The 18,591-nt window shown below is 31.0% G+C and overlaps 1 protein-coding gene across 1 annotated transcript in view; it reads right to left on the bottom strand.

The window, feature by feature from the left end:
• Positions 1 to 18,591, bottom strand: part of LOC127720330 (basement membrane-specific heparan sulfate proteoglycan core protein-like) — a 202,921-nt gene that overhangs the window by 151,754 nt on the left and 32,576 nt on the right. The gene's annotated exons all lie outside the window — the stretch shown is intronic.

The following is an 18,591-nucleotide window of genomic DNA, read 5'->3' as shown; positions in this document are numbered from 1 at the left end:
TACGCTGAAGTTTTAAATAAATATTTCAAATAAAAAAGATATCATAACCCCGCAATTATAATGTAATTGATACCAAAATAAATACCCATAATTGATCATTAACTGTTTTTAACGTGCAAAAGAAGTCAAATGATATTTATCTTTTGAAACTTTTAAAAGAAAAAAAAGACAACTTTTTTCTTTTTATAATTTAAATTGGCTTTTTTTACACACAGGCAAAAAAAAAACACAAAAAGTACTTTTAGATTTTTATACGACCGCAAAAAAATTTTGTGGTCGTATATTGGTATGACGTTGGCGTCGTCGTCGTCGCCGTCCGGCGGCGTCGTCGTCGTCGTCGTCGTTGTCGTCCGGCGTCGTCGTCCGAATACATATTGGTTTTCGCACTCTAACTTTAGTTTAAGTGAATGGATCTTTTTGAAATTTGACCATAAGGTTAAATACCACAAAAGGAAGGTTGGGATTGATTTTGGGGGTTATGGTACCAACAGTTAAGGAATTAGGGGCCAAAAAGGGGCCAAAAATGAGCATTTTCTAGTTTCCAGACAATAACTGTGGAACGGTGTATGGATCTCTCTGAAATTATACTACAAGTTTCCATACCACAAAGGGATGGTTAGGATTTGCTTTGGGGGGTTATGGCTCAAACCGTTTAGGAATTAGGGGCAAAAAAGGGGGAAAAACAAGGTTGTCCTGGTTAATGGACAAATACTTTAGTACAAAACATAATTTAAAGCAGTGTAAGGGAGATAAATCAAATACATCATTGAAATTATCTCCCTTACACTGCTTTTAAATTATGTATAAAGTAATGGTTAATGAACAATAAAGATAATCTAAAACAGTGTAAGGGAGGTAATCCAAATACAACGTTTTGGTTACTTCCCTTACACTGCTTTTAAATTATGTTTAAAGAAATGCATATTTATAAAGGAAGACCAGTAAAAATATCTGCAAATGTTTTCATCTTTTTTTTTTACAAAAAAATCCATATGAAAGATTTGACACTATATTTTTATTAATTCTATTATAAAATAGATTAAGTTAGCACTATGGTAAATTTAAATGGGTAATTATGGTTGCCAACTCCATTGGAAATTTGAATTGAGATTATGACCATATCTTGAGGGAAAGAATTTTTTTGGGGGAAAAAGGGGGGGGGGGGGGATAAAAAGAAATTGTGGGGGGCCAATTTTTTCTCATTTCAGATTTCAGAATTTAAAAAGAATTATTCTTCAAATATTATTTTTTTTTCAAATTTCAAATATTGAAAAATTTCAAGAAGTAATCTTTAATTGCACAGTATGGCGCATTAGATTTGTAAAATCTTTGATCACATTTATTTATTTGTTATGCCGAATCTAACAGTGTATTTAGATTTTTAATTTTGGGTCCAGTTTTCAAATTGGTCTACATTAATGTCCAAAGGGTCCAAAATTAAACTTTGTTTGATTTTAGCAAAAATTGAATATATGAGGTTCTTTGATATGCTGAATCTAAACATGTATTTAGATTTTTGATTTTTGGCCCAGTTTTCAAGTTGGTCCAAATTGGGGTCCAAAATTAAACTTTGTTTGTTTTCAACAAAAATTGAATATATGGGGTTCTTTGATATGCTGAATCTAACCATGTATTTAGATTTTTTATTTGTGGACCCCGTTATCTAATTGGTTCATATTGAGGTCAAAAGGGTCCAAAATTAAACTTTGTTTGATTTCATCTAAAATTGAATTATTGGGGTTCTTTGATATTCCAAATCTAACCGTGTATTTAGGTTTTTAATTTTGGGTCCTGTTTTTTAAATTGGTCTACATTGAGGTCCAAAGGGTCCAAAATTAAACTTAGTTTGATTTTGACAAAAATTGAATTCTTGGGGTTCTTTGATTTGCTGAATCTAAACATGTGTTTAGATTTTTGATTATGGGCCCAGTTTTCAAGTTGGTCCAAGATAGGGTCCAGTATTTAAACTTTGTTTGATTTCAACAAAAATTGAATATATGGGGTTCTTTGATATGCTGAATCTAAACATGTATTTAGATTTTTGATTATGGGCCCAGTTTTCAAGTTGGTCCAAATTGGGGTCCAAAATTAAACTTTGTTTGATTTCAACAAAAATTGAATATATGAGGTTCTTTGATATGCTGAATCTAACCATGTATTTGGATTTTTTATTTGTAGGCCCCGCTATCAAATTGGTTCATATTGAGGTCAAAAGGGTCCAAAATTAAACTTTGTTTGATTTCATCGAAAATTGAATTATTGGGGTTCTTTGATATGCCAAATCTAACCGTGTTTTTAGATTTTTAATTTGGGTCCCGTTTTTTAAATTGGTCCTCATTGAGGTCCAAAGGGTCCAAAATTAAACTTAGTTTGATTTTAACAAAAATTGAATTCTTGGGGTTCTTTGATATGCTGAATCTAAACATGTGTTTAGATTTTTGATTATGGGCCCAGTTTTCAAGTTGGTCCAAGTTGGGGTCCAAAATTAAACTTTTTTTGAATTCAACAAAAATTGAATATATGGGGTTCTTTGATATGCTGAATCTAACCATGAATTTAGATTTTTTATTTGTGGGCCCGCTATCAAATTGGTTCATATTGAGGTCAAAAGGGTCCAAAATTAAACTTTGTTTGATTTCATCAAAAATTGAATTATTGGAGTTCTTTGATATTCCAAATCTAACCGTGTATTTAGATTTTTAATTTTAAGTCCCGTTTTTTAAATTGGTCTACATTAAGGTCCAAAGGGTCCAAAATTAAACTTAGTTTGATTTTAGCAAAAATTGAATTCTTGGGGTTCTTTGATATGCTGAATCTAATCATGTGTTTAGATTTTTGATTATGGGCCCAGTTTTCAAGTTTGTCCAAGTTGGGGTCCAAAATTAAACTTTGTTTGATTTTAACAAAAATTGAATATATGGGGTTCTTTGATATGCTGAATCTAACCATGTATTTTGATTTTGGACATTGGACCATAATAGGTAAATTAAAAAAAATCAAGTTCTTAGACCACATTCTTTCTGTGTCAGAAACCTATGCTGTGTCAAATATTTAATAACAATCCAAATTCAGAGCTGTATCAAGCTTGAATGTTGTGTCCATACTTGCCCCAACTGTTCAGGGTTCGACCTCTGCGGTCGTATCAAGCTGCGCCCCAGCGAAGCATTTTATTAAAAATTGATAGACAATATACTCATCAGATGGATTACTAAGGTCTTAAAATTGCCTGGATTCTAAGATTACAAAATGATTTCCATTTTGAACTACAAGCAGTACAAAAACCCCATTGAAAGTTAATAATCTCAATGAACTCAACCATATTTTACACTCTACATTCTACAACTTTGAGTTACCAGGATAAATGTGAACAAGATTCTAAACTAGAAGCAAAAGATGCCAAAATGATTATCAAACTCATAAGTCAAAGACAAATTAAAAACACCATAGCAAAAAAACCAAAAACAACAAAAAAACAGTTCATAACTAATTGACAGGTTTTGTTTCCTGTTTTCAATTCAAAACAGTGCAGAACTGAGTCAGTTTTTCTGATCCTATATCATTTTACTAATGCCAGTCAGGTGATAATGTTAAGTCTTAGGTCAAAAGTGTTACACCATTCCTAAATTCCCCTATTATTTCATATGAAAACACGTTTTTTTAACCATTGTCAAAAAGCTTATTTGAGGTCTGATTCTGATTTTTTTTTTTTTTTTTTTATTTTAAACACACAAATGTGTACATTTTTTTTTAGGGTTATTATGTAATATTTTTATGACTTGCCATTACTGAGAAATTTATATTTGTATACAATTATTGTTAGCATTCAACCCTCCCCCATTAACCTAGGACAGCAGTGTAATTTCCTGTTTGCTTAATTTGCCTGTTTTTATAAACATATGAGTCAAATGTATAGAAAAATGTCATGTGATGCCACATTGAAACAGCAACTATATTGGACCTCTTCTATGAACCATGTTGCTAAATTTAGAGAACAAATAAAGACAAACGAAACACATGATGGAAATTACATCATTATAAGTCTCATTTCACAACGATAAGCAGAGGCCTTTAATAGCCCAGACTACTAAATTTCCGGCTGAAAATGTCCATACTGATAATTTTATTATCTTTTAAATTAATTGTGGCAGCCCCTACATTGGAAATGTTAATCATTGTTCCTGCTCTTAGGTCTATAGTGTGAATTTGCAATGATATATTTATGCTTGTATTATATCTATATGTCATCCTATGACCGTTAACCATCCAAGTGATGATTGATTGATTTTTGGTGTTTTAATGACACGGTCAGCACTTTTGGCAATTTTGTGATACTGTAAATTCAGAAATTATTGCGATGTTTTCATTATTGCGAAAAATGCGACAGGGTTATAATCGCAATAATTTAAACTCGCATTTTGAAATTTTTTATATGAATTAAACAGGGTTTTTTCGCAATATCGCAAAAATTAAAATCGCATTATAGTCTAAAATGACAAAATCGAAATAGTAAATGCACGCAAATTCTGAATTTACAGTAGCCAGTTTTTATTGGTAGAGAAAGCCGAAGTGAATTAGAGAACCACAGACTTTTGGCAGGATGTCACGATTTAGAAGTTCCTTCATAATATAAGTTCAAAGTGGAAGATATATTCTGTAATATTATTTCCACTGAAATAAATATTACAGTATTTGTTCCTAATGGAATAAAGGGTATAGAATAGTTGTTCCAACAGGAACAGAAATTATGACATTGTTTATAACAAAGTTTCCAGGGGAACTTCTGTTAGGCGGAACAAATATACGTTGACAAGGAAACTGATAATCCTAGTCCATTAAGATTGAAGATGAACAAATATGTTACGAATGGGATTTGGAACTCACAACCTCAGTGTTGATATGGTACATGAACTACTTAAACCACTCAGCCATGAGGACCCAGTCACCCTGTATACAACTTTCAAGGTTAAAAAACTTGCATGGCCAATGCTTTTGTGAATTTGGTGATGTCTTAGGTTAGATAAGTCAATTACCAATCCGCTATTGCGTTATGCCTCAATCACTTGATATAACTTATCAACATAATTCATATGGAGAAGGTTCTGCTTACCTTTCCGGAGCACCTGAGATCACCCCCGGTTTTTGATGAAGTTCCTGTTGCTCAGTCTTTAGTTTTCTATGTTGTGTTTTGTGTACTGTTGACTGTCTTTTGATTATTTTTTTATTTTTGCCCTGGCATTGTCAGCTTGTTTTTGACTTATGAGTTTGAATATTTCTTCGGTATCCCCCCTTCTCCCTTTACTTAGACAGTTAACCATGTGATGTCTTTTGATTTTTGTGTCTTGGGTTACTGGCTCATTACCCTACATGTATTCATTTATATAAAAAATGAATTCTTCGTTTTTTTCTTGATTCTTTTAGTTTGTTTTTTCCATGTGATTTTTTCATGTTGGTTTTTTTTTTATAGTTGACAGACATTACAAAATTCCAGCAACAGGAAAATGATCCTTCAGTAATTCCATTAAATTCTCTTTTAAATCTTTTAATGCTTCACACATGGTTTAAATACCCACAAAATGAACATCTAATGATTATGACTTTTTTCAATTTCTATAGCTATTGCACATTTGTCGTCTGATATGATAATTAAACACATGCATTAATTGCGTAAATGCACATGCTAACATCATACAGATTACTTATAGATGCAAAATAATTAATGTTTTCATTTCATGGTCTCACTGGTAATAGGAGAGTCTAGATGGGAGATCCTTCCATTCTTTATTCTTGAAATTTTTATAACATATTTCTCCATTCTTTATTCATTTTGTCCATTATTCTCTATTTTTTTCCCATTATTCTCTATTCTTTTATTATTTTGCCCATTATTCTCTATTCTTTTATTATTTTGTCCATTATTCTCCATTATTTTATTATTTTGCCCATTATTCTCTAATCTTTATATTTTAGCACCTCATTTTTCTCTATTCTTTATTCATTTTGTCCATTATTCTCTATTCTTTCTATTTCAGCACCCCATTTAATTCTTTATTCCTCATATTTTCTGCCTATTTTTCACTATTCTTTTCTTTTTTCCCCTTTATTCTGCGCTTTTTACCCATTATGCTCTATTCTGTAAACCCCATCCACACCCTCTCAAATTAAGCACACATGTTAGGCTGAATGGGTAGGAAATTGACCTATCTATGAGAATAACCTTATGACTTAACAATAAACATTAAATATTATCATAAGCACTTATTAAACTGATACAAATATTTAACATGCTGAATCTGATTATGAAAATATTTTTATTTCATTTAAACAAACTACAGAAATTTGGAAATGTGTGATCTGCTGATTAAAGGATTAGAAATATAAATGTTATTACTTAGTTACTAAATTATAAAAATATTTTTATTGATATATAAACAGACTAGAGAAAGTCAAATGACTGATTTCTTTATTTGTATAGAAATGTCAATTTTGAAGTTTGCAATTTGTTTCTACAGTGGACAACAATAATTTGATGATGATTGATGGCTGTTGAAGTCCAGCAACAAATTAACATATTCAGGACTAGATGTAATGATAATTACTCTTTGATGTCAAAGGTTTACATTAAGAGGTCAATACTATTAAAAAATGTTTCCCTCCTAATTTCAACAGTGTAAACTAATTTGAAATGTTGGATATCTGCTTTAACAGATACAACTTGTATTTTTCATGTGTAGTCCATTTTAAAATGTGTATGGTTTATTTGTATATATTTTCTTATTTCTTAAAGAAGTCATTTTTATGCTTAGAGAATCATTCAGATGTCTCTGCGTTTTTTCCCCTGACAATGGGTCGCCATCTTACTGACATATACCCGACATCTTCTTTTATTGAGAACTATAACAATAAAATAACAAATGTCCTTTACTGATGTGTGGAGCAGGATTTTTAACGTGGTTGTTAACAAGGTAACAGTCTGGAGGAAGACATATATGTCACCCTATATGGGTGCATTATACTGACTCAGGCAAACTAGTCTTTCTATGTTGGGATGTTACGCTATTGTTTCAGAAAAGGGTGAAGGTTTGGTACCATTAAAACGTTTAAACCCGCTGCATTTGTTTGCACCTGTCCTAAGTCAGGAATCTGATGTTCAGTAGTTGTCGTTTGTTGATGTGGTTCATAAGTGTTTCTCGTTTCTCGTTTTTTATATAGATTAGACCGTTGGTTTTCCCGTTTGAATGGTTTTACACTAGTAATTTTTGGGGCCCTTTATAGCTTACTGTTCGGTGTGAGCAAAGGCTCCGTGTTGAAGACCGTACTGTGACCTATAATGGTTTACTTTTATAAATTTTGACTTGGATCGAGAGTTGTCTCATTGGCACTCATATCACATCTTCTTATATAGATATAATATCTATTTGCTATTATTTCCAAAATTCTTCTGACTCAGGCAAACTAGTCTTTGCTAATATTTCCAAAATTCTGTGGCTTAGATTATTAGGGACGATCCCTTCAGAATTTTCCTCGGAGTTCAGTATTTTTGTGATTTTAATTTTTAGAGGAGGAGCAGCAAACACCAGTTATTTTAAAGTCTAAGGTAGACCTGGTTTGCATATCAAAACTATGACCTTACACACTAGAGGCAAGTTTAAAAAATTCATTGAAAAGATTTAGGTATATTTTGTTAACCAACAAGGCATACTTTCAAACTATCCCAGGAGTTCAAAACTTCATGTAAGCATAGATTCGACAATGTCATGAACTTATATACAGTAAATAGACAATGATTATCAAAGCACATCAAATCTTTTATAATTTTTAAATGTAAACCAGACCAATATTGATAAATCCCAAATTTTCATGAAATTTTACCCTTTTTGAGTAATTTTAACTTTTAAAACCTTCCAAAATTACGAATCAAATCTACTAAATATACTATTTTTACTTTTATTTTGAACCAACAAATGATGGACTCTAAACTTTAATGCCATAGGAATTTGGAGACTCTGCAAGACATTACCCATTTGCTTCTTTGTTTAGGTTTAACTATTACTAAGGATTCCTAAGTGTAAATATTGTATCATGTAAAAGCTACAATATGTCATCTTACATTTTTTTCACTCCCACCTACAAGGAGGAATTCTTCACTAATTGAAAATTACATCTATTTACCAAGTATTTTCAGAACATTTTTGCTGGGAATATAACATTTTATATCACAAGTTTTATCATGCTGGACATAATCATATCAGTTAAATTTTAAATATCTAAAATGCTTGGCGAGCCTCAAGTTTTAAATTTGAAAATATAACTGTTTCGTGTGGATAAATATCGTATCACACTCGATACAGTGGTAGGATCTATATATTTATCAATACTGGTCAATATCAATATCTACATACATAAGTGTAATTGGTATATCTGATTATCAATAAACATAGATAATCAGTGTAAGTAGCTTGACCAGACTAAACATATTGTACCTAATTACTGATCAATGTTTACACACCTCAGAATGCTTACACAGACAAACATACAATGTCTGCTTATGTTTTTTCTAAGGCATTTTTGTGACATGCATGAAAGGTCTTTAACTGATCCCATGATAATCAATCTTCCCTATCCCAAAAGTTACAATCCAGTCCCCTCCTCTCCAGCTTGGCTAGCGAAGATGTTGATAACCATAAATCTACCATAGAAAAACTTCCAGCTGTAGTCGTAACAGTGAATCTTTTCAGGCAATGTCTTTTGTCCTTTTGCAGTAAACAAAGAATTATTCCCCTTTAAATTCTAATGTGTGATTAATAAAATATAACCCTGGAACTTTCAGATAGCGATCTCAAATAACTTTTTTGCTTTGTTGATCTTCTTTCTCTTTTTCTCTGTTACAATTCTCTATCAAATTCTGTGTCTTTATATATATCCTTTCTTAAAGTGAACAATTCTTTGAAAATTATACTTTATTGTTTTATCAAAAAAGATACAAACTTTATGAGTAATAGATCCAGAAAAATTCAAGTCAACACCCAAGAAAATATTATTATAGTTGTAAACAGCATTAATATTAATAGTTTCATAATAGAAAATCTGAAATAAATTGAAACAAATTCCTTTTTGTTTGTTTCTAATTCCAAAGTAGGGCCAGTTAAGCTGTAAGTATGCTCTGTTACACCCAATGACAAAACTTCCATTTAAACCTCCCTTGGCTTTGTAATTTACTTATTCCATCAACCATAGGGATAGGGGTTTAAATTGAAGTCTTTCCTACCCACCTTCATGCCAGTAATCTTATACCAACAAACTTCTCAAATTTATTGTTAATAGTCATATGGGGTACCCATTTCCACCCTCATACAAGTAGCTATGATGTAATCAGATTCATTTTTTGTAAAACACAGATAAAAGTTGATACCAATTTATATACAAAAGAAAATACACACACAAAAAAAACCAATCTATGCATGATTAATCTTTAATCTGGTACCTTTTTATTATTTGTCACCTGGTTTCCCAGGATTATTTGTAACCTGGTACCTTAAGATTTTTTGTAACCAGGTAGTGAAGTACCTTAAGATTTCATGAAATGTACTATAAAACAATGCCGAAGTAATATTGCAACTGTTTTAGCTTTCATTAGCCACAAATTGGCAACTTTCTGTGAAAATTATTTCAGACACTGTTAATGGAAGCAGTTTTCAAATCATATATAACTACTGAACTAAAAAGTATGAGTAATCTTGTAATTGTTTCAGCTTTTCAGCCCAAATTAAGCTACTTCACTACTTCACTAGAAAATTATTTCAGACACTGTTTATGGAAGCAATTTTCAAATCATATAACTGCTAAACTAAAATTTTGTGTGAGAAATTAATAAGTACCAATATTGGAACTTGCTTGAAAATTATTTCAGACACTTGTAAGGGAGCTACCATTTGATTTTTATGGGGGCTAGGATGAAAGGAGTAGGCCCGGTAAGACCCCTTTTTGGCCCCAAAATATAGCATTTTTACCAATTTGTTAAAATGTATACTTGTAGCTATTTATTGGAAAGAAAAGTACTTCTGTTCCATAAATATGGGCTGTTTTTGACAATACAATGCACATGCATCAGGTAACAGCATCATAAATTCATGCAATATTACTGAAATCTTCACAATTTTAGCATTTGTGCTAATTTTAAGACGGTTTTTGTCCAAAATGGAAGTGGTCGCATTTGTGTTCAGTCTTTATATTTAAATATATGTTGTATTTGATGATAGTACATAAAATATATAAAGGTTGAGACTGACTGAACACGAATGCGGCCACTTACATTTTAGACAAAAACCATCTGAAAAGTGACGTTTTATGGCATATTTGATAGATTTTTCATAATTAAGCTTGAATTTGAGCCTCTTTAATGACCAAATCAGTCCATACTTTTACATAAACTAATTGAATCGACTGAGGTAGACACTTAAGTGTTTAAAAAATGTCAAAAATCTTTCATTAGATGTACTTCCAATAATAGGCCAAAACTAGCCCTTACCGGATCTTCTCCTTTGAAAAAAAAGGCAGGACACAAGTTTTGAGTAAAAAAAAGGCAGGATGAGCAACTTGGCAAAAAAAAAAAGGCAGGATGACAATTTATGTAAAAAAAGTCAGGATAAACTAATAAAAAAAAAGCAGGACCGAATAGAGTGAAAAATAAAAAGGCAGGACAAAGACTTCAAAATTTTTCATCCTAGCTCCCCCCCCCCCCCCCCCACCCCCCCTATAAAAATCAAATGGTAGCTCCCTAATGGAAGTGATTTTCGAATTATAATTAACTATTGAACTTAAAATAATGTGTGATCTTGCTGCTTTTAAGCCCCAATATTGCAACTTTCCTTGAAAATTATTTGAGAAACTGGTAATGGAACCATATAAAACTACTGAGCTTAAATTATGTGTGAGAATTTTGAAAATGTATGATGTCATAATGGCAGCAGACGGCCCAGACAATTTGCATTAAATGCATTTTACAGATTCTGTTGCATGGTTAATTGAAACCTCCATGTGAACTTTACAATGTTATTGCATAATTTGCCAAGAAAACAAGATTATTCTACATATAGACTATACGTCAATACCTCAGGGTGTTTGTATCAACACAAGAATAATTTTCATTTTGAAAAGGAATGCCTTGATAGAAAAAGTTGGTATGTGGAACAGAGCAGACCAATAGAAATAAAATATATAGCCAGGAAATAATTACAAACCAGATTCTCAAATGGAGCAAGCTGAACACACATTGACATGACCTATTCTGGTCACCCGAGTTGCATACCTTATTTCATGAGAAGCAGCAACAAATGTCAAATAAGAAATAGGTTAAAGGTCAATGAGACTGCAAACCAAACAATACAATTTGTCCTGGTTTACTTACTGGTAGCCACTGCTTTGTACCAACAAGATCTTACTTTGATTTTGATTGAAAAACTTTCCTTTGGATTCATAATTATTTGTAGGTGTCTAATTTTTTTATTTTTTTTAGGTATACTGGTGAACCAACGATTTTTATAGTGTTCTACAAATTACAAATTTTGAATAGGCTTGCTGCAGAATTTGTTTAAACAACAAAATCAATCAAAAGTACATTTTTGTACAACTTTTCAATACACAAAAATTAACACCTATGAAAATCAACAAATCAGCATTTTGATAAATTCTAGTGTTATTAGCGTTTTTGGTGCCCGTGGGATGCTGTTAACTGGTATAAAATGCATCAATTTACTTTTGTATCTTGTAACTTCCTTTGGGTCAATGCCACAGCTGATACTTGACTGTAAATGTATTTCCCTAGAATGGGGGAACTGCATCATTGGTCTTGTTGTAACATGCTCACTTTGAGTCAAATTAGTATGCAGCATTTAGGAGTTAGAGCTCAGAGTCATAATAATGTTCCTTATGTAGGGTGACATGTCATCTGCAGACTGTTACCTTGTGAATCCTGCTCAGTGTGTATATACAAAGGAAGGAACATATACAGGGGCGGATTCAGGCGGGGCATGGCGGGCGTGCACACCCCCCCCCCCTCCTAAAATTTGCAAAGCATGGGTTGTCCTCAGCTTAATAAAGAATATTTCGATAATTTAACCTCAAAAAAATTTTCGCCTCGCTCTGCTCGGTGAAAAATTTAAGTTTGAGCCCCCACCTACCTAAAATCCTGGATCAACCCCTGATATACATATTGCATTAACAATTATTCCTGAATATGCATTTGATTTGCCAGTGAACATTTTACAGCTGCATCCATCATCATCCCTAGAAAGGGAAATAACTCCTATTCAATTGTAATTCTTTGGTTCAGGTCAAGTTCAGGAAATGACTGATTAATGACATATAGACTAGTGTCTAATATTTTTGGTAATTCATGTTTTTTTCTTCTAAAGAAACTTAATGTTAAATAATATATTACCTTTGGAATTATATCCTATTTAATTGATTCTACTAACTTACTGTAGTGATAAAGAACTTTTGTTATCTCAATAAAAGAATATGAACATAATTGGTAAAAAACAAATTTCATTTGAACATAAAAATATAAACACACAAATTAATTCTACTCAAATTGGGTGGTATTATCCAGGTGCTCAACCTCTTTTTCCTGACAAGGACAGACTACTTCTCATGACAGGGTTATATTGACTTCCAATTTTAACATTACTGCACAATAGAAGTATTTTAAAACATATAACAAAAAGGTCTTATCAACATCACATAAATCTAAATTGTCGACACTTATTAAACTTAAGTGAAATTTCTCACTGTATTGATTATGATCATTTATGCTTTTAATGTTATGCCCGATTTAACTTTCCTTCCAGTCCAATAAACTTACTTTTTTCCCGATTAAAAGCACAATAAAGATATCTAACTAGAATTTGATTTTTTCGATTTTAAAATCCTATTTAAAGTCTGACCTATATTTTTTTACAAATTCACTTTTACAGGAGGGCGTAAAAAAAAACATCTGCCAAACTAATAAATGTAGGGTACCACTGTTTTTGCTGTATTAGTGTATAAATGTACTATCAAAGTCGTTTAAATGGCTCTCAATAAAGTGAGTCAACTTTAAAACTGCTGAATAACCAGAATCCCACTTTTATAAGTTATGCATAAATAAAAATATACTATAAAATTATCATAACTTTTAAAGGCTTCAATATAGTGTTAAAATGATTAGATATGGACAAGAGGCACTTGAAAATGGTGAGGGGGAGGGGGGCATATACCGATATAAAAGTCATCTTTATCAAGCAAAAACAGGCCATGTCAGGTCACCCTATATCTATCCAAATTTAGTTAAACCATTGTGATTTGAACCTTAATTCAAAGGTCATCTATATAATCTCTGGTCCTGAGCTGAACTGGTTACAGGTTTGACTGTTTATAATTCTGTAAAGTTGTGATAACCGATTTTGATACCCTCTTGTCCTTCATTTTTTGATAACCTGTCTTAAGTCAAAAATAGAGATTGTATTATTAGCATAGCAATTTTCATCAATAAATAGTTCATTCTCAGAATTGTTTGGGGGAATATCTCAATGTTCTCTAAAACTTATCTTTTTTTAACCCTTGTCCCATTACCATCCCCACATCATGATTTATTCATATTTAAGCAATTCACTATTTGAGCCAGCTGTATTATTGTATTATTGCTCTTTCAAATCTTTTGTCTTAGAAATACTTAAATATGACTTTACCGAAAGAAAATGGAATTAAGATTAGTTTTAGATGAGGAACTTGAATCAGCTGAATGCTATTGTTTTAAATGAGACTTACAGACGTATGTAGCGTTGAAACAAACCAGCTTACAGACAGACGTGGGTAGGGTTGAAACAATCCAGCAGCAGAAATACAACAAAAAATGTAAATGTCAAAAGATATTAAATCTCTAGTTTATCTGGCGAAGGCATGTATTAAAAATATAAAAGTCATTTCGGTACACAAAGTGAAGTAGACAAACCAGCATGGGAAATCGATCTTGTAGAAAAATTATACTTGTAAATTTCATGCATGTGAGATATAAATCAGTGGTAATTACATAAATTTTGATAATTTTATCTTCCAGGAAACATGAGATTGGCAACTGTCAGAAGTGCATCAGCGATCATTTGCATCAGAGTCTTATGTACACTTAATGTATGTGGGAAGGACAGACTGGGATTTCCTTAAAACATGAAACAATGCAAACAGATTTGTTTGTTAATCAATTCAAATTTGGAAGATGCATGAGGGTCTGGATGGGGGAGGGTCCTTCATTTCTGTATTCTTTAATTTTTTAGGCCATTTTTCTCTATTCTTTATACTTTTTGCCCATTATTCTCTATTCTTTATAACCGCATTATTGAAATTGAAAAGGGTAGATATTTAAAAATCTCTCAAGAAAATAGACTTTGCAAACTATGCAATGTTCTTGAAAACTAGGAACATTTCCTCTTGGAGTGTAGTATAAATAATAAATTAAGATTAGATCTGTTTAAAAAATTAAAATGGGAAGACGAATTTATGTCACTTCCAAAAGACCATAAAATTATTAAAATATTAAACCCTATATCTACAGAACATGTGAAACTACTTGGCTATTTTTTGAAACAGTCATTAGAACTGAGGACAGAAGCAGCTTAATTTTTCATGTTTTTTTTTTATATATATTTACATATATTTCTTGACTGCAGTAATGATTAATAATTCATGTTCAATCTATATTGCATTGACATATATATATGTGTATGTTTTTGTCACAAACAAGTTTCATTTGTTTATATGACAATAAAGATTATTAATTATTCTCTATTCTCTATTTTTTTTTTGGTCCATTTTTCTCTTTTCTTTATAATTTAGCATCTCATTATTCTCTATATTCTTTATTTTTTTGGTCCATTTTTCTCTATTCTTTATATTTTTGCCCATAATTCTCTATTCTGTAAACCCCCATCCACACCCTCATGCATGTTTGTTTGTTGTTTATATACAGTACATAATATTACATCAGAATTTTTGGTACATTATGTGTATGTGGGATGGAAAGACTGGAATTTCCTTAATGAGAAATGAGAGGGTTTGGATGGTGTTTACAGAATTGATAATAATGTGCCGTATCAACAGAAAAACAGAGAATAGAGAATAATGGGCAAAAAATATAAAGATTAGAGGATCATGGGCAAAAAATATAAAAATGGAGAAAAATGATCTAAAAATTTAAAGAATACAGAAATGAAAGACCCCATCCACTGATTCCAGACCCTCCTTAATGATGTAACTTGAAAACATGAAACAATGCGAACAGATTTGATTGTTTATCGGAAATAATTAGAAAGTTGCATGTTTGTTTGTTGTTTATAAACAACAGTATCGGTACATATTATTCATTTGTACTGTATGTATCTTTACCAGTGATTAAGTACAAGCCAGGGGTGGATCTTAAGTTTTGACAATAATTAAGGGATGTGCTTGACCAAAAAAGCATGTCTAATTCTTTGTAGATTTCTTATAACCAATTAAAATAAATTTGTGCATTTCTTTTACATATTTGAGGAGTTTTGTTAGGGCAGAGTTGTTGGGTTCATCCCCTCTGAATGCCAAGAACTTTCTTTTATGTTAAAAATAAACAAAGAGATAAATCTCTAAAATCTTGTATAAACTTTACATATAACATTCAAATTTTACTTTTTTCTTTCTTTTCTTAAAACTTTTTGTCTATCATTGAAAAAAAGCTTTGACTTAATTTCTATCCCTGAAAAGTTAGAAAATGGGACTTTTTTTATTTTAAAGAGGAAGAGTTATTTTTTTTTTTAATTTATTCACCAAACAGGCCTGTGTTTGTCAGTTGAGACAAAGTTTATAGACACAAGGGATCAGATGGCTCAAACAGTAGTATTATGAAACCATAGGAGGTTTTATAAATAAGATCCTTCAAATAGATAAAACTGTGTCAACCATGTCAACATGCTATTCTGTTTTCAATTTCTTTTAGAAAATTTAGTAATTATTTCTAAATAAAAGAAAACTTATCTTGATTTTCAGAGAGATTTAGTGACTGACCTTCAGGTTCACTGAAGTATAAAATTACACTGAAATATACCACAACTGAATACATTTCATAAAGAAAGTTGTCAGTATCATTTTTTGTCCTACTGCTTTGGGGGGTTCAATATCCTTTGCTTCAAATATTTTTTATTCAATTTCAAAATATTTTATATAAATGGAGACAAAAGTCATTAAGTGAAGATATTTAACTTTTTGCCAGCTATGGTCCCCAAATACATAGGTTTATTTTGCATGTAAAATTATGGGTTTATTTTAAAGTCAATCGTCAAGTATGTGGTTTGTAGTACCTTGTAAAAGTAACCAAATGAAAAAAATAAAGGGCATTTCTTTAATACATAACTGTAGCTAACTGTCTCTGATGTCAGAGAATTTCAATCTATTTTGCTTAAATGCATTTATTATTGGAATTGTTGAACAATCAATTCCAATGCGAGATAAATTATTGCTATTTCAGAAAACTTGCTATTTCAGAAAACGCTTCATATTATAAAAACATTGCAAAAATTTCCGAATAATAGTAGTACTTTTATCCATAAAACTGTTTCAAACTGCATAAAATATGTATAGTGCATTTCTGGATTTTTTTAAATATTTTTCATGAAAGGTATGTGTATAACAATAATTTGCTGCATAACTTAATTCAGCAGGTTTGTTTGTTATTATCAATAAAATAAAACACTTTAACGATATCATTATCAAAAATATTAAATGTCTATAACCTCCCTTTCATGAGACAAAATTTCATGACAATCCATCTATGAAATATTGTCTTAATATTCACAAAATGTAACTTTTGATAATCTTCCTTTAACAAGACAAAATGTTATACTATTCATCTATGAAATATTTAGATATAAGAAGATGTGGTATGATTGCCAATGAGACAACTCTCCATCCAAGCCAAAATCCACAAAAGTAAACCATTATAGGTCACAGTACGGTCTTCAACACAGAGCCTTGGCTCACACCAAACAGTAAGCTATAAAAGGCCCCAAAAATGACTAGTGTAAAACCATTCAAACGGGAAAACCAACGGTCTAATCTATATAAAAAACGAGAAACGAGAAACACTTATGAACCACATCAACAAACGTATATACAATATTTCATATGGAAATTTGTCCTTCTCTGGACAATATTTCCTAGATAGGGACAAAATTTCATGATACAAAGTCATGAAATATTGTTTGGGGGACAATATTTCATAGGACAACATTTTGCTTTACCATTGTTACCAATTTAGGCTTTTAAAGTATTTTAGCAAATCCTGTATCTTATTCATCCAACTATCTACACAAAAACAACAGGAAAAAGTCCTGTTAGTAGTCAACAGTTCCGCTTCTGATTAAACCAATCATTGTCATCAATCTAGGCTAAAATCATATTTGAAGCCATTATCCTGTATATTATCCACCCCACAAATATATACAAAAGCAACTAAAACAAAATCTAGTAGCCAGTTGGGCTTTTGATCGACTTGCTACAATTCCCTTTCTTTTATTTATTTATTTATTTATTTATTACTAATCTATATGTTTACTGAAAACTGCCAGCATACTGATTGCCCCTTCCTCTGCAGATGTCAGTATAATGAAAATCTCTTAGTTATAGCAGTAAAATTGTTAAAGGGGCAAAATTGAAAAAAAAAAAATTAGGAAGGGACATGTAGCAAGTCTAGGCTTTTGATTAAACCTTTTTATAGTCCAGACCAAATTTTAGGGGTTGTGCACTGCTAAATTGGTCAATATTTCATCTATTTTCAAGAAGATAAATGTGTGTGCATTGATACAAGCATAAATGTGAAAAATACATTTTTAATGTTGATGTAAAAACTTCCATTTACAAAAGTACAAGCACAAAGACCGCATTAAAGCTGTGACCTTTGCAAATCTATTTTAAGAATAAACCATAAAAAATCTACAAATTACTACAATAAATGTGATAATCCCCTTTATAGCATCATGCATTGTGTAAAACTACCTTGAATATAAAAATTGTGCACATATAAAAACTCATGCCCAAATAAATAGGGTCAATAGCTTAATACCTATTCAAAGTTTGTTTTGTTATGAAAATATTTATTTTTCAATTTATATAAATTAGATATCTTGTCCCTATAAAAATAAATAATGATCAATAAATTATTGGATATAGTTACTTATCAATAAAACATATTTTAACCTTCATTGTAAACATGCACACCTGGGGGAAAGATATAAAAATTTTCAAACCATCATTTACAATTTCTCAGCAATCAATTTTTTATGTGAGGAAATATTTTTTTTCTCAGTTCAGTGAAAGATTCTTGATACATAAAACTCTCAAAATATCTATACCAATACCAATATATTTCCCACGATTGCAAGTTTTCTTAAAACTTAACTTCTCTTTTGTAGAACTTTACTAAATACATTTTTTTTGTGAATTACTGGTAATCAAATGAAATATTACTAAAAACATAAAATTTCATTTTTAAATTCACTATTCAAATGTTAAAATATTTATATATTCATAAAATAA

Source organism: Mytilus californianus, unplaced genomic scaffold (genome assembly GCF_021869535.1).
Source record: "Mytilus californianus isolate M0D057914Y unplaced genomic scaffold, xbMytCali1.0.p SCAF_11, whole genome shotgun sequence".
In the NCBI taxonomy this organism is placed as follows: domain Eukaryota; kingdom Metazoa; phylum Mollusca; class Bivalvia; order Mytilida; family Mytilidae; genus Mytilus; species Mytilus californianus.
This window is presented reverse-complemented; position numbering and strand designations above follow the sequence as displayed.